Raw genomic sequence first — 24,598 nt, forward strand, 5'->3', positions numbered from 1 at the left:
GTAATTGTTTATAATATGCACTTTTTTCATTGTGTGAAACGGTTCACCCACTGCCCAGCAACTTTAAGTGCCTGGGTTGCACCACTTGTGCTAACCTGGAAACGGGAGACCATTTCTTTCACCCAGGCGCAGGTGAAAAAGTTATGATCAGACATTCCCTTACGTGTTCCAGCAAATTCGTTATATACTACATCAAGTGTCCGTGTGGTCTTCTCTACATAGGTAAGACCATACGACAATTTAAAGAAAGAATCGCTATACACTGATGTAGCATATGCGCTGCGCTTGATGGAAAAGGTTCTAATCAGCCGGTCGCCCAGCACTTCAAGTTGTTTAATCATTCTTTTCCTACCCTGAGGTATAAAATGAAGGACAGCATCCCCCCAACAGACGAGGTGGAGACAGGGGCAGAGCACTTTTGCAGCTAGATCGAAATGGATATATCGATTACAAACAGTGAGCCCCTTAGGTGTCAATGAACAACTTTCGTTAACCTGTTTTCTGTGAACATTGGGTCCCACGGCCAATAGATCCTAGCATTTTTGCATACAGTTCTATGCATGGGTCACAGCCTGACTACAGCATTAGTCGTATGCACCCACCAGACTAGTTATGTGCCCACACATGATCCAATGTGTCCGTTCTGTGCCACACCTAGGAGTGCAGTCAGCCTTGTTTCATGGACAGCTCCTGCGGTTGTCAGTGTCTGCGCTCCTGTCAGTTTCATGAGCATAGTGCAGTTTCAGTTACGTGTTCTGCACTCACCTTATTGTTTAATCATGATGTTAGCATTTACCATGTAATGACAGTATGTACTGTGTAATGTTATTACGCACCAGTTGCTTACAGATTTGTGTGCTCTACACGTTTATGTTTTTGTCAGATCACCATGGTGACGGTTACACGGGTGGCACGCCCCCCCCCCCCCCCTCCTGGGTGGCTCGGTCTCGACGGAGCTGCAACGCTCCCATGACGTCATACGGCTCCCCGGCAGCGTGCAGGTGACGGGCAGGCACAGTGGGCTTTCAGCACTCTCCTGTATATGTAAGTAATTTTTTATGTTTTCATTATATGTCTTGATAAAGGACGTTACAGTCCAAAACGTTGACAGCATAACCTCTGGTTGTGTCTTTTTTCCATTTGTTGATCATTGCTGAATTGGATTCTGAGTACATGCTACCATTTGCTGCTACATTTCCTACACCAGGATTGCAAGCACCGGACCTGTTGCTATTTATTAGCCTAGAGTGGCAGTACAGTACACACATATAATATAAACACTAGAACGTCTCTGTTCCTCTGCTGCTGCCCGCTGGCGTGTCATTCCCACTGACAGTACTCACCACCTCAGACATTACACTCTGCATGTAATGCGTGTCTATAGTACCTGCGTGTGTACTCTGTACACATCCTGTAACCAGTCACAGCAGCCTCCTCCTGATTATGATACCTGCACCCCTCTTATGCCCTAGTGTGCAGTATAAGCCGCACTGACTGGGGACCGCGGCTAGTACAGTCTCAGCATGTCCCCATCTTTATGCGGTCACAGAATGGAAGCTGTGGAGAGAGATGAGAGGGGAAGCCACTCCTCCTCCTCAGCTCAGCACAGAATGCATCCCAAAATCCAAGTCACCACACCTGGAGCAGTCGTGCATCCCATTGTGCGTCCTCTGGCAACCTGGTATTGTTCTGCTTGGCAGTGTGACGGTTGTCAGTAGTACTAGGGTCCCTAAAATAATACATAGGAGTCACTGTATGTTAAATCCAGCTGGCTGTACAGGCTTAATGTACTGTGTAAGACACACATAAAATGGAATATTGTTTAAAACTTTATTCCATGCTACGTTTTATACAGTATTTACTTGAATCCACTTTGGTTTTCCAGCATATTGAAATAGCATTTATGATGTCTATTTTCCTAAGGAGTGGGAGGAGAGACATAGAAATCAAGGGAGAGATAAACACGGGTCAGAAGGAGAGAGATCTGCTTTCTCTGCTGCAAGGATGGATCTTAGTAAAAACCACTGCTGCCGAACGGACCCCTGTGGACTGGATAAGAGGGAAAAACCTGTTGTTGTACATCCATCCCCTGGAGGACCCTGATACCCAGTTGTGGGTTACATGCGATTTTATTTCTACGAATATGTGAGTTTGTCCAATAAATATTTTTTACTTTTATAAAAAACAATATTGCACTAGAAATTGTTTTTTAAGCTCCTCAGGATCCGTGTGGATTTTTATGAAGATCAAAGACCGTTGATGTGCCTATGAAACACATTTGTTTGTGAGTGCATCCATTTATTATTAAATTGTGCAGATTGTGAAAACTATATTTGCACCATGGTCTGCTTTCTCTTTTAAATCCTAAGGTTACCGACAGTGACCCACACGGGAAAAAACAAACTGTGATTGCTTGCCGATTACAGTGACCCATGCACACATTAAATTGTGTAAGTGTAATTGTTTTGTGTTTTTCGCCAAGGGTTGCACTATTCACTTGTTGGCAAGGATGGATCTGGCAGCTACAGTGTGTAGACACAAGCCATGAGCCCTAAGGTTTAGAATTGTACAAGGCTAATCCACCCCCAGCAACCAAGGCACCACTTTCCCCATGGTACTTACCCCACTGCTTCATTTATGGATGCTAATCCTGAAGCTGAGGTGACACAACAATTCAGTACAGGAGTTAGACAGACTCCCAGTAGTGCTTTGCATAGGAGGCTGACTCACACGCAGCCTGGAGAATGGGGGCGGGGCAAAGCCAGTAAGAGAAGAAAGGAGGAGCAGTGGGGAAAGCCAGTACTGATTGGTCAGTACTCGTGAGAGCTCTCTCCCCCTCTGCACATGTGCTGCTGCTGCATACCTCCCAACTTTCTGACGTTTAGAATAGGGACACTCGCACGGCGTAGCCGCGCGAGCGTCGGAAAAGGGGCGTGGCATAGGCCACACCCCTATACCTACACGGCAGGACAATCACCTGGCCAGCACCCAGCCCCGACAATAAACACACACCTGCACAGCGGGACAGTCACCCCAGCAGCCCAGCTCCGTGAGCCCTTCACCGCAGAGAGGAGCTGCTCGTAGCTCATCCGCCGTCTCAGTGAGTCAGAGGGACACTCACGCTGTGACCGTTGCACACATCCCTCCTACCAGCATTCTGGCAGGAAGCCATACACACAATGGTAGCCACGGTCATCCCAAGGGATGTGTTTACTCCAAGGCTATGTACTTTGGCAATATGGGCAGAAGACATACTAGAAAAACCCACCCAAAGTTATGTTACTCAGTTATGTACCTTGATAAAAGTTTGCATTGCCAGGTCATGGTTAGCCTCAAGCGGCCCTACATGGAGAGAATGGATATCATTGTCCAATGAGGTGGCACTAAATGAAAAATTTGTCTACAGTATCTCTCTAGAGGTTCTGAGAAAAAATATCATGTCATATGGAACAAATGACTAGACTCCCCCTTCGTGCACCAGGGTTAACTCCCCGGTGGACAACCTGGGTCTCCCCTCATTGCTATCCTGGGGCATGCATGCCCTTGCTGTTTTGGAGAGTTCTGGGTTTCTCTATCAAACCTATATAAATGCATGACTGTTGGCATGTATGCAGCCCTGTTAACGTACATCCCATTGAAATTGCGGTGAGCCCCTGCCATTTCCCAACCTCGTGCAGAGCCTACTCATTAAGCGAGAAGTGCCTTGATCGGGCTGCGAAAGAGCAACACAACAACCTTAATGCGATGTATCACAACATGTTTATTTAATCCATATATGCATAAGTTTATAATCACAATGTTTTTTCTACATATATACCTCTGTCTAATGGAAATGATTGTTTGAAACACAAGCAATTTGTTATATGCATTATTAGTCCTTGACTCTAATTGTTTTTTTGTTTATGTAAGCATTACAAATTTCAATAAAAAATATTGAATTAAATAAATAAAAAAGTGTTGCTGTGGAACTACAGATCCCAGCAAGGTGTGCACATGTTAATGAAATCAGTCCCAAACAATTGTGTACCTTATGATTCACTGCTGATCAGTATGCATCCAGAACTGCAGGTCTGCTTATAATTATTACATAGTATTGTGCTGATGTATTGTTGTTCAACAATATTCTGAATCTTGTGCAGTCCAACTATTTTGGATGCATCAATTTTTATTATAAAAATAAATGCAAAAAGCATCCACCAAAAATTGATCAAACAAAATAATAAAAAAAAAAAAATGACATTTTTTTTTTCATGCCAGTTGATTGCCACAATTAATTTACAATACTCATAAGATAAACCACACACCAGAACAGAACAACACAATAATTGTTAATCAAGTACATACATCACTATAACTATCCATCACATACAGTATATGGACCATTTTTTTTTAAAAACCCACAAGGAGTGTTGTCAAAGAACATTGGTAAACATTGAGCAACATTTCACTACAACATAAAACTCCACAGCAGTATTGCATCATTTACCAATTTGCAAATATTCACAGGAACATCTCAAGAACTGGTCCATCAGGAAGAGGACCTACATCCTGACCCACCAATGCTGGACGTTGATGGGGAAATAATGCTCCACATTATTATCCCTACGAGGCAGAGGATATCCCTACTGAGCCAGCCAGCACAGCAAGGCAAAGAAGTACCCACCATGTACACCACTCCCAACTTCCAGACCCTTTTTTCAAAATGTGTGATTTAGCGGACAAAAAGTGTGAATTTCACTGCAAATCGACACACATTAAATTGTCGATTGGTGCAAAAAATGCGATTTCGGCTATTTCATACAGTTGATGAGTACGCTTGGTATCTTTATCTGGATAATGGCAGGCAGTATCGACAGTCATCGTGCAGAAATTACTCAGGCCCTTAGGGCACAAAATGACACCCTTAAAAGCAAAAATGACTGCATTAGGGCCCAAACTGAGACCATTTGCAGTCTAAGGGCGGGATGTATTCAATTACATCGCCGCCTGCCCGCCGCGATGCCAGCGCATATGTACTAACATATGCGTCTGGCATCGCGGTGCGGTAACTGAGACCCCCCCCCCCCCGCGATATCTGTACTGTGGTGTGCGGGGGTCTCCTCTCTGCCGCCTCCTGCTGCCTTCACGCCAAGAACAGCTAAGCAGGCTGTCCCCGGCGCCTCCTCCTCCCCCTGCAGCCGGAAGGATGTCTGGCTGCGTTGCTAGGGGGAGAAAGGGCTTACCCTCCGGGGTCCAGGAGGACCTGCAAGAAGGTAAGCCCAAGGGAGGGGAAGAGGGGGTCCGGCGGGCGGTGAAAAGAAGCCCAAAGGTTTCTATAGGGTATCGCAATTACAGATGATGAGAATGCTTGGAATCTTTATCTGGATAATATTCCTTTTCACTGTAATTCTTTCTACGTATCTGACGTCGGATCTTGTGGCTAAAAAAAAAGAATGGCAGGCAGTATCGACACTCGCCTTGCAGAAATTACTCAGGCCCTTAGGGCACAAAATGACACCCTTAGGACCCAAAATGACTGCATTAGGGCCCAAACTGAGACCATTTGCAGTCTAAATGAGAATATCTCAGCCCAGACCCAAGCTATTCAGGGCCAAACTAATGCATTGGTCTCCTTGCATACCCAAATGTCTGGCCAAACACCAAACTTACAACTTCCCGGCCCTTCCCTAGTGACCAGAGTGTTCTCCACTCCTATTAGCAGCTCCCCAACTTCTCTGCCACATTGCATTGTACGGGCTCCCACCAAGTGACATACACTTCCCATATGCTCTGGGAACATCTCTTAGAAAACTCTGGCAGTGTACTTCTGCTTAACGGAGAAGTGGAAACTGTAGCAGCTGTGCTAGGACTAGTTGCATTCTGCATAATGGATCACATGACAGCAGATTGGAGCTTCTGGGTAGAGCTGGCTGTGTCTGTCCTATGAGCAGTGGACGGTTTTGCCACATTAGCCATGGCCATGACAACATCCATCTGGGTGGCCTATGCTGGCTACATTGTATTAAAGATATCCTACATGATCAGCAACACAATAATAATGCTGAACATCGCTGTGACGGTCACTAGGAGCAGATACGCTTTTGTATTTGGGATGAACAACTTCACATCCACTCTTCTGATAGAACTTGTGACTCTCCTAATAACTGGTCTCAATCTGGGGATCTACAATCAGTTTGTCACCTACAACTGCTATTTTATTATACTGACAGTGACTTCCATCAGCATTGCAGTCTGGTCACTGATTGCCAATAGGAGGAGAAGCAGCAGTCCCCCAACAACACAAGTGTAGGATGTACGTGCTCAGTCAGAAAAGAAGCCCTAAGGCCTCTATAGGGTATCGCAATTACAGATGATGAGAACGCTTGGTATCTTTATCTGGATAATATTCCTTTTCACTGTAATCTGGCACCGTGGTGCAGTAACTGAGACCCCCCGCGATATCTGTACTGTGGTGTGCGGGGGTCTCCTCTCTGCCGCCTCCTGCTGCCTTCACGCCGGGGACAGCTAAGCAGGCTGTCCCCAACGCCTCCTCTTCCCCCTGCAGCCAGAAGGACGTCCGGCTGCGTTGCTAGGGGGAGAAAGGGCTTACCCTCCGGGGTCCAGGAGGACCTGCAAGAAGGTAAGCCCAAGGGAGGGGGAGAGGGGGGCCGGCAGGCGGTGAAAAGAAGCTCAAAGGCTTCTATAGGGTATCGCAATTACAGATGATGAGAATGCTTGGAATCTTTATCTGGATAATATTCCTTTTCACTGTAATTCTTTCTACGTATCTGACGTCGGATCTTGTGGCTAAAAAAAAAGAATGGCAGGCAGTATCGACACTCGCCTTGCAGAAATTACTCAGGCCCTTAGGGCACAAAATGACACCCTTAGGGCCCAAAATGACTGCATTAGGGCCCAAACTGAGACTATTTGCAGTCTAAATGAGAATATCTCAGCCCAGACCCAAGCTATTCAGGGCCAAACTAATTTATTGGTCTCCTTGCATACCCAAATGTCTGGCCAAACGTACAACTTCCCGGCCCTTCCCCAGTGACCAGAGCGTTCTCCACTCCTATTAGCAGCTCCTCAACTTCTCTGCCACATCGCAGTGTACGGGCTCCCACCAAGTGACAGACACTTCCCATATGCTCTGGGAACATCTCTTAGAAAACTCTGGCAGTGTACTTCTGCTTAACGGAGAAGTGGAAACTGTAGCAGCTGTGCTAGGACTAGTTGCATTCTGCATAATGGATCGCATGACAGCAGATTGGAGCTTCTGGGGAGAGCTGGCTGTGTCTGTCCTATGCGCAGTGGACGGTTTTGCCACATTAGCCATGGCCATGACAACATCCATGTGGGTGGCCTATGCTGGCTACATTGTATTTAAGATATCCTACATGATCAGCAACACAATAATAATGATGAAAATCGCTGTGACGATCACTAGGAGCAGATACGCTTTTGTATTTGGGATGAACAACTTCACATCCACTCTTCTGAAAGAACTTGTGACTCTCCTAATAACTGGTCTCAATCTGGGGATCTACAATCAGTTTGTCACCTACAACTGCTATTTTATTATACTGACAGTGACTTCCATCAGCATTGCAGTCTGGTCACTGATTGCCAATAGGCGGAGAAGCAGCAGTCCCCCAACAACACAAGTGTAGGATGTACGTGCTCAGTCAGGCACTAGATCAAGATCCTTTATGTGTTTTTGCTAAATAAACACAAAAAAAAAGTGTTGCTGTGGAACTACACATCCCAGCAAGGTGTGCACATGTTAATGAAATCAGTCCCAAACAATTGTGTACCTTATGATTCACTGCTGATCAGTATGCGTCCAGAACTGCAGGTCTGCTTATAATTATTACATAGTATTGTGCTGATGTATTGTTGTTCAACAATATTCTGAATCTTGTGCAGTCCACCTATTTTGGATGAATCCCTTTTTTATTATAAAAATAAATGCAAAAAGCATCCACCAAAAATTGATCAAACAAAATATTAAAAAAAAAACATGAATTTTTTTTTAATTGCCAGTTGATTGCCACAATTAATTTACAGCAAAATACAATGCAATTTTAACACTGTTTGCTAATTATTTTGCAGATCAAACTACACGATGTCATCCAGCTGGCCACAACCCCCCTCGTGGACACGTGCCACCAGAGCGAGCTAGTGAGTATATTTACAAATACACACAAACACACTATTCTAACCCATAAAAACATTTGTCTGCCAGACACAAAAACAAATCCACCAGACCTGACGCCTGTGAATAACAAACCAATCATCTAAATCTGTAACACACGGTGAAGGAAAATCCCTATTCATGCTGCGGGCCTGCTATTGGCCACAAATGAAGTCCCTTGAAAAATGGCAGAATAGGCCACCGATACACTATGGCCCCCCAACCACTACCCACAACCCAACCCAAGAGCTTAGTGTCCAAATCCAAAAATCAAAATGGCAGTTAAAAGAAACATGGGCCAAAGGCTGAGTAAGATTTTCTTTAGGGGTAAACATGCACATTATACATGATGGGCAAGATGCATGAAACATTTTTTGGTTACATGATGAGCAATACTCATAGGAGAAACCACACACCAGAACAGAACAACACAATAATTGTTAATCAAGTACATACATCACTATAACTATCCATCACATACAGTATATGGACCATTTTTTTTAAAAACCCACAAGGAGTGTTGTCAAAGAACATTGGTAAACATTGAGCAACATTTCACTACACCATAAAACTCCACAGCAGTATTGCATCATTTACCAATTTGCAAATATTCACAGGAACATCTCAAGAACTGGTCCATCAGGAAGAGGACCCACATCCTGACCCACCAATGCTGGACGTTGATGGGGAAATAATGCTCCACACAATGGACCCCTACGAGGCAGAGGACATCCCTACTGAGCCAGCCAGCACAGCAAGGCAAAGAAGTACCCACCATGTACACCACTCCCCACTTCCAGACCCTTACCCTACTGCGCCTACAGGCCCTGCAACCCCTACTACAGATGAGCTGGCCAGATCCTTGCATTCCTTTAAGGACAAACAGGTTGAGTTCATGGGCAAACAATCACAACAAATGGCCAACATGCAAGGGTACTTGCGGAACATCTTCCAGCAATTGCGGAAGGTGAACCACACTGCTCATGTAACCGCGGGGACCCGAAAAAGCCCATACATTTTTTTTAAATAGGAAAACATCTGGATGCGAATTCATGTGTGACTAAACATCGCCATTTTAAAATGTGTGATTTAGCGGACAAAAAGTGTGAATTTCACTGCAAATCGCCACACATTAAATTGGCGATTGGCGCAAAAAAATTGATTTCGGCCATTTTTTTTCAGCATGAATGAGCCAAGTTCAGAATGTTTAAATGACCAGATTAAGCATAAAGACAGGAACGTGGTGCACTGCTGCTGCAAGGTGGTGGTCATGTTCATCAAGCAAGAATGGTAGGACATCTGTGAGTGCTGTAGTTTCAGCACCAGCTGCTGATGAATATGGTGGTTACTTGTGACAGTAGGCTCCCACCAAGTGACAGACATTTCCCATATGCTCTGGGAACATCTCTTAGAAAACTCTGGCAGTGTCTTTATGCTTAACGGAGAAGTGGAAACTGTAGCAGCTGTGCTAGGACTAGTTGCATTCTGCATAATGGATCGCATGACAGCAGATTGGAGTTTCTGGGGAGAGCTGGCTGTGTCTGTCCTATGCACAGAGGACGGTTTTGCCACATTAGCCATGGCCATGACAACATCTATCTGGGTGGCCTATGCTGGCTACATTGTATATCCTATATGATCAGCAACATAATAATAATGATGAACATCGCTGTGACGGTCACTGGGAGCAGATACGCTTTTGTATTTGGGATGAACAACTTAACATCCACTCTGCTGAAAGAACTTGTGACTCTCCTAATAACTGGTCTCAATCTGGGGATCTACAATCAGTTTGTCGCCTACAACTGCTATTTTATTATACTGACAGTGACTTCCATCAGCATTGCAGTCTGGTCACTGATTGCCAATAGGAGGAGAAGCAGCAGTCCCCCAACAACACAAGTGTAGGATGTACGAGGAGGAGAAGCAGCAGTCCCCCAACAACACAAGTGTAGGATGTACGTGATCAGTCAGGCACTTGCACAAACTGGTTTCCCTTACTACTAGGGCTAGAAACTTTAATGCTTTGATGAAAATAATGCTCATTCTAGCACAATTGAGATACTGACCAGACTGTGCTAGAAGAACCAGGCAGAAAATAATAACTGTATGGGTGCTAAACTGAACACTAAATCAAGATCCTTTATGTGTTATTGCTAAATAAACACAAATTGACACAAAAATGCAAGCATTGCTTATATTTGTTATATACATTCAAATAAGAAATGTGTAAAAAAGATATTTCCTATATAAGGAAAACATTACAGTTATTATGATTAATTAAAATGTTTGCTTGCCAATTTTCACACCAATTTTGACCATTCATTTATCACTCAAAAGGTTATATACATAGGCGATTTGAGTTAAGCAAGGGGAAAAACGTAGAATGCTATTGTTTATTTCAGGAAACACGGGCGATGTGCAATCTCTGACTAGATTTATACTGCATGCAGTGTCTACATGTCCCGGGGATATCGATGCACGGGGCTGCATATCTCTTTGGGCCATACACATATCGTGATGTGTGCTTAATTTCTAAGCAATCTAGTCATATGTAGTCAGATCGCTTACAAAACAGGCCAAAATGTGTGTAGGCCCACAGGCAACCCGTGCTCTGAAAAAATGCACTGGGCCTTGTACATCTCTGACTCCATCAACTGACACTGCCTTCAAACTGTCACTGACCTTAGCACCTGACACTGGTCATGTGACCTTCTCCTGACCTCCTATGCAACTCCTGAGGCTGCTGGGAATTCACAGCGACAGGTGTAATATATTGCTTTTTTTTTATATATAAAAGGTTTATTTTTTTAATATAAGTAATGTTATACACGCTTTGCCTACAGAAACCTTATGATACACCCAGTGCCACAAAGAGTACGAAGGACCCCTGTCCAATTGCATTCTCTCTGCCCGCAGTGTCAGTACAGTATTCAATGAGAAAAATTTGCCGTGTTTTATGGCGAGTTTGTGCTTTTATCGCGTTGGACGGAGACTTTTGCTCTCAAAAAGCGAACAACCCTATTCAATGTGCACTTCTCGCCGTCTTTCTGAGTGATTTTCGCCGTGAAGCAATTCTCCATCTTTTTATGGAGAAGTGGAATGTGAACTTTTAAAATAAAAGGTTTTTTTGCTTTAATTTTGGTGTCAATAAATCAGGAATTTTATTCTGAGAAGGGGAATGCTATTTTTATTCATGTGCTTATAGCACATGAATATATATTTTAATTTAATTTTTTTTTTTTTTTTTTTTTACACAGAGCAGCCAGCAGGGGCTCATTAGATATTCATATATTCACTGTACCCGATCATTACATATGCATGATCGGGAGCAGTGAATATACCCGGTCCCCTGCTGGCTCTGGGGGGAGGGCAGCTTGTGCTGCCTGGGTCCCGGGGAACCCACCTCCCCCCCACATACGTTCTGGGGCAGGCAGGGAGACTTCAATCTCCCTGCCTGCCACCGTCCCACGGCTCCCTGCCGCGGACGCTCGTCCACTGCAGGGGTTAAGATTCGCTACTCACCCCTCGGACATTGAATACGGAGAGAGCGAGTGGCAGCCAGCCCTCCGGAACGCAGCGAGTGTGCAGCGAATCCTAAACAGGATTCGCTGCACACGGCGAGATTTCTCATTGAATACTGCCCAGAGACACTGCTCCAACTGCAAGTAAATTCTGCACCAGCTGCCTTATCGCAGCCTTATACTGTCCGGGGGCCAGAACCTGCTGAACAATTGCACAAGGCTCCCGTGGTGAGTCCTCTTTCCACCAGGAACTGTTCAACTATTATTGGAGCCCCCTTGCCTACTTTGGGTGTTCTCATGATGGCACAAGCTAGAACTGAAATGCTTAGGAGTGGATGCTAAGGGCTCAATCAAATTATGTGCTGATGTTCAATGTTTTGGTGCTGCAGCATTTCAACATTGGCAACGGCACCTGAACTCGCACCCCTCGCAGCATGAATTTAACTTAAATTCGCACAAACTGCTTAGAGCCCTAAGCTCCGCCCCCTTCTTCACTCTTCTTCAGCACTGACTCACCCATCCACATACACACGGGGCTCAGCTGAAGCTCTGTCCCCGGATAGTGATTAATTTAGTTATAAGATCGGCTTCATTCATACCCCTCTACTCACAGAGTCAGACCCCCAGCTGGGTCCGTGAAGCTCCACCTCTTGGATCGAGTTAAGCTCCGCCCCTTCTTCAGCACTGATCACACATCCACATACACCTGGGGCTCAGCTGAAGCTCTATCGCCGGATAGATAGTAATTCATTTAGTTATAAGATTGGCTTCATTCATACCCCTCTACTCACAGAGTCAGCCCCCCCAGCTGGGTCCGTGAAGCTCCGCCTCTTGGATCGAGTTAAGCTCCGCCCCCTTCTTCAGCACTGATCACACATCCACATACACCCGGGGCTCAGCTGAAGTTCTATACCTGGATAGTGATTAGTGTGATACAGTTGGCTTCTTACCCCTCTACTCACACACTGAATCAGCCCCCCCCCCAAAAGCTGGGTCCGTGAAGCTCTGCCCCCTGGCCAATCAGAAGCTGTGTCCTCTGACCTTTCTGAAGTCCTGTTGATTTAACTGCTGCCAGTGCTGCCCTTCCAGAGATTTAAATATGCAGCTGCCAACTCTCATTGGCTGCACATGTCTAAAGAGAGAGGGGTACCAATTGGCACAGCTACCAAGCACTGCTAGAGGGGAGCAGAACATTATGACAAGTAAGATCTGCCTTTAATGTGCCACACTTATGGAATGCCATGCCATCTTGGCACCTTGCCCACTTAAAACTCTGGGCCTCTGTGGAAAAACAGTAGCCCCCATCACCTGGCCTGCTCCTGAATCCCGCAGCAGTGTTTTGTGTCACCAGCAGAGCATATATGAGGGTGTTTTGTTTTTGCTGTTTGGTGTTGTTATTGCACATGGGCAGAATGGGCAATTTTCCTTTTATACTAATATACAGTGGGCACACACACTAGGCATCATCCTGTAACCGGTTACGATATACATGATAGACAATGTCTAGGTCGCCAGCCACTAGGTCGACCACTTAGGAATGGTCGACATACCCTAGGTCGACTTTGACAGAAGGTAGACACAAGCTTTAAGTCGACATAAACAAGCTCACTTCTATCCTTGCTGTGTCACCGCAGTTTGTCTGCCCCTTCCCTTTAGAATGTAAGCTCTAACGAACAGGACCCGTTCTCCTCATGTTCTTTTCTAAGAATATATCTCTGCCACTGTTATAATTGCGTCAGTGTCTGCTGTCTGCTGCCTCTTATTTACCATGTACTTGTCCTAATTTGCATTTGTACTGTAAATCACAATCTTTCTTGTATTGTTCTTTGCTCATCTATGTATTGTCAGGCGCTGCGGAACCCTTGTGGCGCCATATAAATAACCCATAATAATATAGACACCAACATATTCACCGTAGTATTCCCCTCATCTATGTATTGCCAGGTGCTGCGGAACCCTTGTGGCGCCATTTAAATAACCCATAATAATATTTACACATACATATACACCGTAGTATTTACCTCATCTATGTATTGTCAGGCGCTGCAGAACCCTTGTGGCGCCATATAAATAACCCATAATAATATATACACCGTAGTATTCCCCTCATCTATGTATTGTCAGGTGCTGCAGAACCCTTGTTGTGCCATATAAATAACCCATAATAATATATACACATACATATACACCGTAGTATTCCCCTTATCTATGTATTGTCAGGTGCTGTGGAACCCTTGTGGTGCCATTTAAATAACCCATAATAATATATACACATACATATACACTGTAGTATTCCCCTTATCTATGTATTGTCAGGTGCTGCAAAACCCTTGTGGTACCATATAAATAACCCATAATAATATACACATACATATACACCGTAGTATTCCCCTCATCTATGTACTGTCAGGCGCTGCAGAACCCTTGTGGTGCCATATAAAAAAAAACATAATAATATACACATACATATACACCGTAGTATTCCCCTCATCTATGTATTGTCAGGCGCTGCAGAACCCTTGTGGCGCCATATAAATAACCCATAATAATATACACATACATATACACCGTAGTATTCACCTCATCTATGTATTGTCAGGCGCTGCAGAACCCTTGTGGTGCCATATAAAATAACCCATAATAATATACACATCCATATACACCGTAGTATTCCCCTCATCTATGTATTGTCAGGCGCTGCAGAACCCTTGTGGCGCCATATAAATAACCCATAATAATATATACACCAACATATACACCGTAGTATTCCCCTCATCTATGTCTTGTCAGGTGCTGCGGAACCCTTGTGGCGCCATTTAAATAACCCATAATAATATATACACATACATATACACTGCAGTATTCACCTCATCTATGTATTGTCAGGCGCTGCAGAACCCTTGTGGCGCCTTATAAATAACCCATAATAATATATACACCGTAGTATTCCCCTCATCTATGTATTGTCAGGTGCTGCAGAACCCTTGTGGCGCCATATAAATAACCCATAATAATATACACATACATATACACCGTAGTATTCCCCTTATCTATGTATTGTCAGGTGCTGTGGAACCCTTGTGGCGCCATATAAATAACCCATAATAATATATACACATACATATACACCGTAGTATTCCCCTCATCTATGTATTGTCAGGTGCTGTGGAACCCTTGTGGCGCCATATAAATAACCCATAATAATATATACACATACATATACACTGTAGTATTCCCCTCATCTATGTACTGTCAGGCGCTGCAGAACCCATGTGGTGCCATATAAAATAACCCATAATAATATACACATACATATACACCGTAGTATTCCCCTCATCTATGTACTGTCAGGCGCTGCAGAACCCTTGTGGTACCATATAAATAACCCATAATAATATACACATACATATATACCGTAGTATTCCCCTCATCTATGTATTGTCAGGTGCTGCAGAACCCTTGTTGTGCCATTTAAAATAACCCATAATAATATACACATACATATACACCGTAGTATTCCCCTCATCTATGTATTGTCAGGCGCTGCAGAACCCTTGTGGCACCATATAAATAACCCATAATAATATAGACATACATATACACCGTAGTATTCACCTTATCTATGTACTGTCAGGCTCTGCAGAACCCTTGTGGCGCCATATAAATAACCCATAATAATATATACACATACATATACACTGTAGTATTCACCTCATCTATGTATTGTCAGGTGCTGCGGAACCCTTGTGGCGCCATTTAAATAACCCATAATAATATATACACATACATATACACTGTAGTATTCACCTCATCTATGTATTGTCAGGCGCTGGGGAACCCTTGTGGCACCATTTAAATAACCCATAATAATATATACACATACATATACACTGTAGTATTCACCTCATCTATGTATTGTCAGGCACTGCAGAAACCTTGTGGCGCCATATAAATAACCCATAATAATATATACACCGTAGTATTCCCCTCATCTATGTATTGTCAGGTGCTGCAGAACCCTTGTTGTGCCATATAAATAACCCATAATAATATATACACATACATATACACTGTAGTATTCCCCTTATCTATGTATTGTCAGGCGCTGCAAAACCCTTGTGGTACCATATAAATAACCCATAATAATATACACATACATATACACCGTAGTATTCCCCTCATCTATGTACTGTCAGGCGCTGCAGAACCCTTGTGGTGCCATATAAAATAACCCATAATAATATACACATACATATACACCGTAGTATTCCCCTCATCTATGTATTGTAAGGCGCTGCAGAACCCTTGTGGCGCCATATAAATAACCCACAATAATATACACATACATATACACCGTAGTATTCACCTCATCTATGTATTGTCAGGCGCTGCAGAACCCTTGTGGTGCCATATAAAATAACCCATAATAATATACACATACATATACACCGTAGTATTCCCCTCATCTATGTATTGTCAGGCGCTGCAGAACCCTTGTGGCACCATATAAATAACCCATAATAATATATACACCGTAGTTTTCCCCTCATCTATGTATTGTCAGGCGCTGCAGAACCCTTGTTGTGCTATATAAATAACCTATAATAATATATACACATACATATACACCGTAGTATTCACCTCATCTATGTATTGTCAGGCGCTGCAGAACCCTTGTTGTGCCATATAAATAACCCATAATAATATATACACATACATATACACCGTAGTATTCCCCTCATCTATGTATTGTCAGGTGCTGCAGAACCCTTGTTGTGCCATATAAATAACCCATAATAATATATACACATACATATACACTGTAGTATTCCTCTCATCTGTGTATTGTCAGGTGCTGCAGAACCCTTGTTGTGCCATATAAATAACCCATAATAATATATACACATACATATACACTGTAGTATTCCCCTCATCTATGTATTGTCAGGCGCTGCAAAACCGTTTATGGTACCATATAAATAACCCATAATAATATACACATACATATACACCGTAGTATTCCCCTCATCTATGTACTGTCAGGCGTTGCGGAACCCTTGTGGTGCCATATAAATAACCCATAATAATATATACACACATACATATACACCGTAGTATTCCCCTCATCTATGTATTGTCAGGCGCTGCAGAACCCTTGTGGCGCCATATAAATAACCCATAATAATATACACATACATATACACCGTAGTATTCACCTCATCTATGTATTGTAAGGCGCTGCAGAACCCTTGTGGTGCCATATAAAATAACCCATAATAATATACACATACATATACACCATAGTATTCCCCTCATCTATGTATTGTCAGGCGCTGCAGAACCCTTGTGGCGCCATATAAATAACCCATAATAATATATACACCAACATATACACCGTAGTATTCCCCTCATCTATGTCTTGTCAGGTGCTGCGGAACCCTTGTGGCGCCATTTAAATAACCCATAATAATATATACACATACATATACACCGTAGTATTCACCTCATCTATGTATTGTCAGGCGCTGCAGAACCCTTGTGGCGCCATATAAATAACCCATAATAATATATACACCGTAGTATTCCCCTCATCTATGTATTGTCAGGTGCTGCAGAACCCTTGTTGTGCCATATAAATAACCCATAATAATATATACACATACATATACACCGTAGTATTCCCCTTATCTATGTATTGTCAGGTGCTGTGGAACCCTTGTGGCGCCATATAAATAACCCATAATAATATATACACCGTACTATTCCCCTCATCTATGTATTGTCAGGTGCTGCAGAACCCTTGTTGTGCCATATTAATAACCCATAATAATTTATACACATACATATACACTGTAGTATTCCCCTCATCTATGTACTGTCAGGCGCTGCAGAACCCTTGTGGTGCCATATAAAATAACCCATAATAATATACACATACATATACACCGTAGTATTCCCCTCATCTATGTATTGTCAGGTGCTGCGGAACCCTTGTGGCGCCATTTAAATAACCCATAATAATATATACACATACATATACACCGTAGTATTCACCTCATGTATGTATTGTCAGGCACTGCAGAACCCTTGTGGCGCCATATAAATAACCCATAATAATATATACACCGTAGTATTCCCCTCATCTATGTATTGTCAGGTGCTGCAGAACCCTTGTTGTGCCATATAAATAACCCATAATAATATATACACATACATATACACTGTAGTATTCCCCTTATCTATGTATTGTCAGGCGCTGCAAAACCCTTGTGGTACCATATAAATAACCCATAATAATATACACATACATATACACCGTAGTATTCCCCTCATCTATGTACTGTCAGGCGCTGCAGAACCCTTGTGGTGCCATATAAAATAACCCATAATAATATACACATACATATACACCGTAGTATTCCCCTCATCTATGTATTGTCAGGCGCTGCAGAACCCTTGTGGCGCCATATAAATAACCCATAATAATATACACATACATATACACCGTAGTATTCACCTTATCTATGTATTGTCAGGCGCTGCAGAACCCTTGTGGTGCCATATAAAATAACCCATAATAATATACACATACATATACACCGTAGTATTCCCCTCATCTATGTATTGTCAGGCGCTGCAGAACCCTTGTGGCACCATATAAATAACTCATAATAATATATACACCGTAGTATTCCCCTCATCTATGTATTGTCAGGCGCTGCAGAACCCTTGTTGTGCTATATAAATAACCCATAATAATATATACAAATACATATACACCGTAGTATTCCCCTCATCTATGTATTGTCAGGTGCTGCAGAACCCTTGTTGTGCCATATAAATAACCCATAATAATATATACACATACATATACACCGTAGTATTCCCCTCATCTATGTATTGTCAGGTGCTGCAGAACCCTTGTTGTGCCATATAAATAACCCATAATAATATATACACATACATATACACTGTAGTATTCCCCTCATCTGTGTATTGTCAGGTGCTGCAGAACCCTTGTTGTGCCATATAAATAACCCATAATAATATATACACATACATATACACTGTAGTATTCACCTCATCTATGTATTGTCAGGTGCTGCGGAACCCTTGTGGTACCATATAAATAACCCATAATAATATACACATACATATACACCGTAGTATTCCCCTCATCTATGTACTGTCAGGTGTTGCGGAACCCTTGTGGTGCCATATAAATAACCCATAATAATATATACACACATACATATACACCGTAGTATTCCCCTCATCTATGTATTGTCAGGCGCTGGGGAACCCTTGTGGCGCCATATAAATAACCCATAATAATAATAAGTCCAACATGAGTTTTTCACTTTTTTGGTGTCCATTTACCTCTTTTATTTATTTTTGACTGTGTAAAACTGTTTTTTTTTTCAACTAGATATATATTTTTTTTGTAAAGACGTTTTAAGATTTCTATTATTATCGTAAATATGTTTTAGTTCAAATATATGTATTTTTAATTAAAAAGTAAAACACCCACAAAACATGCCAAACCCTCTAGGTAGACCACACACCCACAGTACTGTTCCCAAACTCCACATCAGTCATTACACCAAAGCAATTGTCACACCCCTGCAGTGGCTCACAATAGGCCCTTACTAAATTTCAGCTCCAGGCCCATGTGGATCTTAATCTGGCACTGCTCCTTCCTTCTGCGCTGCGCTGCCCTGCCTCTGTCAGATCAGGCAGCGCCACTCCCTCCCCTCAGTGTGTCCCCTCAATGTCATCATTAGTTTCAGTTATGTGGTAGTGGACAGGGTTGTGCTTCTTTGGGTGCCCATATTTTTTATTGTTGGAACCCACAAGCACTGGTTTGTTTGTTCTATCACTTTGACCATAAATAATTTGACCCATTAACTCAGGTCACCACCCCCTGAGTATAATATGTGGCATCCTCTAAATATAGCTTAGAGGCGGATGTGGGGCATTAGGTAAATTAGTGTCTATGGGTATTTACCTGTCAATGTCAGAATAATTTGTCACACTTCATTTATCCTATTGGTGATTTTAGTAATCCCGCCTTCTGTTATGTTGGCTCCGCCCAGTTTTAAAATTTGGTACAGCCCACATGAGGCCACTTCCGAAAATTTTTCAGGGCCACTTTTAGTCCCAATCCGCCCCTAGGGGTGTGTGTATGGTTAGGGTTATAGGCTGCGGTGTGTGTGTGTGTGTGTGTGTATGGTTAGGGTTATAAGCTGCGGTGTGTGTGTATGGTTAGGGTTATAGGCTGCGGGGTGTGTGTATGGTTAGGGTTATAGGATGCGGGGGGTGTGTATAGTTAGGGTTATAGGCTGCGGGGTCTGTGTATGGTTAGGTTTATAGGATGCTGTGTGTGTGTATGGTTAGGGTTATCGGCTGCAGGATGTGTGTGTATGGTTAGGGCTATAGGCTGCAGGGTGTGTTTGTATGGTTAGGGTTATAGGCTGCGGGATGTGTGCATGGTTAGGGTTATAGGCTGCGGTGTGTGCATGGTTAGGGTTCTAGGCTGCGGGGTGTGCAGGGGCGGATTGGCCATTTAAACCACCAGGAACTTTCCCGGGAGGCCGGCCGCATGTGAGGCCGAAAGGTACAAAGATAAACATACTGTAAGAGCAGAGCCTGTGTAATACAGCAGAGGCGCAGCGGAGGGTCAGGTGCGCTGCTGGCTGCCTTAGCCTGCGCCTGTCATACTGTATGACAGGCAGGAGCAGCGCCGGCAGCAGGATCCCCGCAACTGCTCTGCCTCCCAGGAAACTCCGCCACTGTATTATGATTAGCACTACCCCTGGACGGTATGCGGCTGTGTAATCCCAGTTTGAAGCAGCCACCTCGATACAATTCACCAATCCCTGTCCTTGGCCCAAGGTAAGCTCCGCCCCCTTCTTCACTCTTCTTCAGCACTGACTCACCCATCCACATACACACGGGGCTCAGCTGAAGCTCTGTCCCTGGATAGTAATTAATTTAGTTATAAGATCGGCTTCATTCATACCCCTCTACTCACAGAGTCAGCCCCCCCAGCTGGGTCCGTGAAGCTCCGCCTCTTGGATCGAGTTAAGCTCCGCCCCCTTCTTCAGCACTGATCACACATCCACATACACCTGGGGCTCAGCTGAAGCTCTATCCCCGGATAGATAGTGATTCATTTAGTTATAAGATCGGCTTCATTCATACCCCTCTACTCACAGAGTCAGCCCCCCCCCCCCCAGCTGGGTCCGTGAAGCTCCGCCTCTTGGATCGAGTTAAGCTCCGCCCCCTTCTTCAGCACTGATCACACATCCACATACACCTGGGGCTCTGCTGAGGCTCTATCCCCGGATAGATAGTGATTCATTTAGTTATAAGATCGGCTTCATTCATACCCCTCTACTCACAGAGTCAGCCCCCCCCCCCCCCAGCTGGGTCCGTGAAGCTCCGCCTCTTGGATCGAGTTAAGCTCCGCCCCCTTCTTCAGCACTGATCACACATCCACATACACCTGGGGCTCAGCTGAAGCTCTATCCCCGGATAGATAGTGATTCATTTAGTTATAAGATCGGCTTCATTCATACCCCTCTACTCACAGAGTCAGCCCCCCCCCAGCTGGGTCCTTGAAGCTCCGCCTCTTGGATCGAGTTAAGCTCCGCCCCGTTCTTCAGCACTGATCACACATCCACATACACCTGGGGCTCAGCTGAGGCTCTATCCCCGGATAGATAGTGATTCATTTAGTTATAAGATCGGCTTCATTCATACCCCTCTACTCACAGAGTCAGCCCCCCCCAGCTGGGTCCGTGAAGCTCCGCCTCTTGGATCGAGTTAAGCTCCGCCCCCTTCTTCAGCACTGATCACACATCCACCTGGGGCTCAGCTGAGGCTCTATCCCCGGATAGATAGTGATTCATTTAGTTATAAGATCGGCTTCATTCATACCCCTCTACTCACAGAGTCAGCCCCCCCAGCTGGGTCCGTGAAGCTCCGCCTCTTGGATCGAGTTAAGCTCCGCCCCCTTCTTCAGCACTGATCACACATCCACATACACCCGGGGCTCAGCTGAAGTTCTATACCTGGATAGTGATTAGTGTGATACAGTCGGCTTCTTACTCCTCTACTCACACACTGAATCAGCCCCCCCCCCTCACCCTAGCTAGGTAGGCACAGTGTGAGGATTCTCATAGTGAATACTCACACTGCTAGCGCAGCAGGAGCTGACAGAAACGTGTCCTGTCAGCTCACTGTGCACAAGGGAGACGCTGTCTGGCCTCCCTGTGCAGCGCTTACAGCTTCTATTAAGAAGCTGCCTGGGCTCCGGAGTATCCTGAAACCGGCTCCACGTTTAGGTGGGGATCATGGGGGACAGGCGCTCCGTGATGGTGGCGGCCATTTTATGCGGAGCTTACACGCTGAGCTCCTATATGAGAGGACAGCAGCGTTGTGACAGGCATGTTCCAAGTGGTCCCCAGTCGAGGGGGATATACTGGAACTAGGAAATCCTACCTAGGGAGCGGCTGACTGGGGGTGGTTGGCGCCAAAAGTCACGGACCCCGCAGCAGCAGGGACTTTTGGTCTCTTCCCTCACTCTGTGTTTGGCGCCTTTCAGAACGCTTGCAGCGGAGCTGAGCTGGCTTACTGATCCTGGCAGAGTGATTTGGATTTCCTGGGCATCGTTTCCCCGCATCTGAAACCAACAGACAGCTAAGTGACTGAGTGCATTAACCCTGTATAAACGCTGGTACATTGTGTGCACTGTATATATATATTTTCACTTGCATCATGTCTGAGCATCAGGCTGTGGTTTTGGGGGAGGGAGCCTTTATTGCACTTAGCGCGTGTAATGTATGCACACAGAAATTTGTCCCTGAGCAGATGGCCAAGGGGGGCTTATGTAATACTTGCGCTGCTGTGAGACCCATGGGGAGTGAACTCCAGAGGGCAGAGCAGATTGAACCCGCGTGGGCCAGTGCCCTAGGCAGGTCAGTGAACGCTTTGGTGCAGCTTTTGGACAGGCAGAGTGATGTGTTGGTAGAATCCCAGAGACCTATGCCATCATCTCAGCAGTCTTCTGGCTCCTTGCCTCTTACCCAGGCAGATCCTGCGTTTATTCAGGTGATGCAGGATACTGCTAAGGGGATCAACAGGTTTAGTGAAATACTAGACAAAATGGATGTTGATGTTGCAGGGACCCCTAAAAGGTCTTATGCTATGCCTACTTTGGTAGATGAGGAGGAGGGAGCGTATACTGACATCCCCTGGGATCAGGGTGATGATTTTGAAGAGACCTCTTCTGCTGGTATAGAGGATCTTATTGTAGCTGTGAAACAGGCTTTGAAACTGTCAGTGGAGGATAAGACTCCTGCTAAAGGTGTTTTTAAGCGACAGCGGAAGGAGGCTGTTACTTTTCCTTCAGATGAGGGGTTACAGGAATTATTGGAAGGGGCTTGGAAAACCCCTGATAAGAGGCTACAGATGCCTAAGAGATTCCGGTACTCTTTACCTAGCACGGCGCCCATCGCGATCATCGCGACCATCGCATGCACTAAAAAACGGGTGCGATGCGATGCCCGCGATGGCCGCGATTTCCCATAGGGACCAATGTTAAAAATCAGATTGGTCGCGATTTTAGTGTTAAAAGTCAGATTAGTCGCGATTTTTACATAGGAAACAATGTTAAATGGGCCACAGAGCCCTAATAGTCCCCCTGAAGTGTTAAATGGCCCCCACAATTTTTAACGCCACCCCACGATCAACGTGAACCCGAAGCGTGGCGAGCGCAGCGAGCCCGCGAGGGGCGGCGGTACGCGTCCTCCGACCTTTTCATACCCCCACTATCCACGTCGGCGTGGAGTTGAGAATAGAATAGTGTGGCGAGCGCAGCGAGCCACGGAGCCCGAAGCGTGGCGAGCGCAGCGAGCCCCGCGAGGGGACACGGATACCTTCACAGGTAAACGCGTCCCCTCGCGGGCTTCACAGGTGTCCGCGTCGCCACGGACACCTGTGAAGCCCGCGAGGGGACGCGTATAACTGTGAAGGTATCCGCGTCCCCTCGCGGGGCTCGCTGCGCTCGCCACGCTTCGGGCTCGGTGGCTCGCTGCGCTCGCCACACTATTCTATTCTCAACTCCACGCCGACGTGGATAGTGGGGGTATGAAAAGGTCGGAGGACGCGTACCGCCGCCCCTCGCGGGCTCGCTGCGCTCGCCACGCTTCGGGTTCACGTTGATCGTGGGGTGGCGTTAAAAATTGTGGGGGCCATTTAAAACTTGAGGGGGACTATTAGGGCTCTGTTGCTCATTTAACATTGTTTCCTATGTAAAAATTGCGGGCATTGAGGCAATTAACGCTAAAATCGCGACCAATCTGACTTTTAACATTGATCCCTATGGGAAAATCGCAGGCATCGCGGGCATCGCGTCGCACCCGTTGTTTATGTACCCGCGATTTTTTACCCCCGACGCCCGCGATGTAATCGCGGGCGCCGTGCTAGGTAAAGAGTACCGAGATTCCTTAGTCTGTACCCCATGCCAGAGTCTCATGCGGAGCTCTGGGAAAAGGTGCCAGTTGTGGATGCTTCAGTGGCACGTTTGTCCAAGGCTACTGTATTGCCAGTACAGGGCGGTGCAGCTTTTAAAGATTCTGTGGATAAAAAGCTAGAGGGTAACCTCAAGGCTATTTTTGAAGGGGTGGGATTCACCCTACGCCCCCTTATTGCTTCAGCCTGGGTCTCTAAGGCCATGATTAAGTGGGCTGGTGAATTATGCACCATGCTGCAGGCTGACCCTGGTGCATTGCTGCTGGCAGAGAAAATTAAGGCAGCTGCAGAGTATGTGGTGGAAGCAGAGGAGGAAGCTCTTAAAATGGCGACCAGAGTGTCCACAGTCTCTATTAATGCCAGG

General features: G+C 45.0%; 1 long non-coding RNA gene across 2 annotated transcripts; it reads left to right on the forward strand.

Annotated features, from left to right (window-relative positions):
• The first annotated feature begins 919 nt into the window (after positions 1-919).
• On the forward strand, positions 920-8,161 carry LOC146030296 (uncharacterized). 2 transcript variants are annotated; one of them, XR_014455805.1, is made up of 4 exons: positions 920-1,044; positions 1,924-2,145; positions 2,215-2,284; positions 8,092-8,161. It is a non-coding gene; the product is annotated as an uncharacterized LOC146030296 (long non-coding RNA). The 2 variants fall into 2 exon arrangements; XR_014455799.1 differs by having other exon boundaries at positions 1,924-2,450; positions 8,092-8,153.
• Positions 8,162-24,598: the final 16,437 nt, after the last annotated feature.

The sequence above is a fragment of the Crinia signifera genome, chromosome 1 (assembly GCF_055691185.1).
Source record: "Crinia signifera chromosome 1, ASM5569118v1, whole genome shotgun sequence".
In the NCBI taxonomy this organism is placed as follows: Eukaryota; Metazoa; Chordata; class Amphibia; order Anura; family Myobatrachidae; genus Crinia; species Crinia signifera.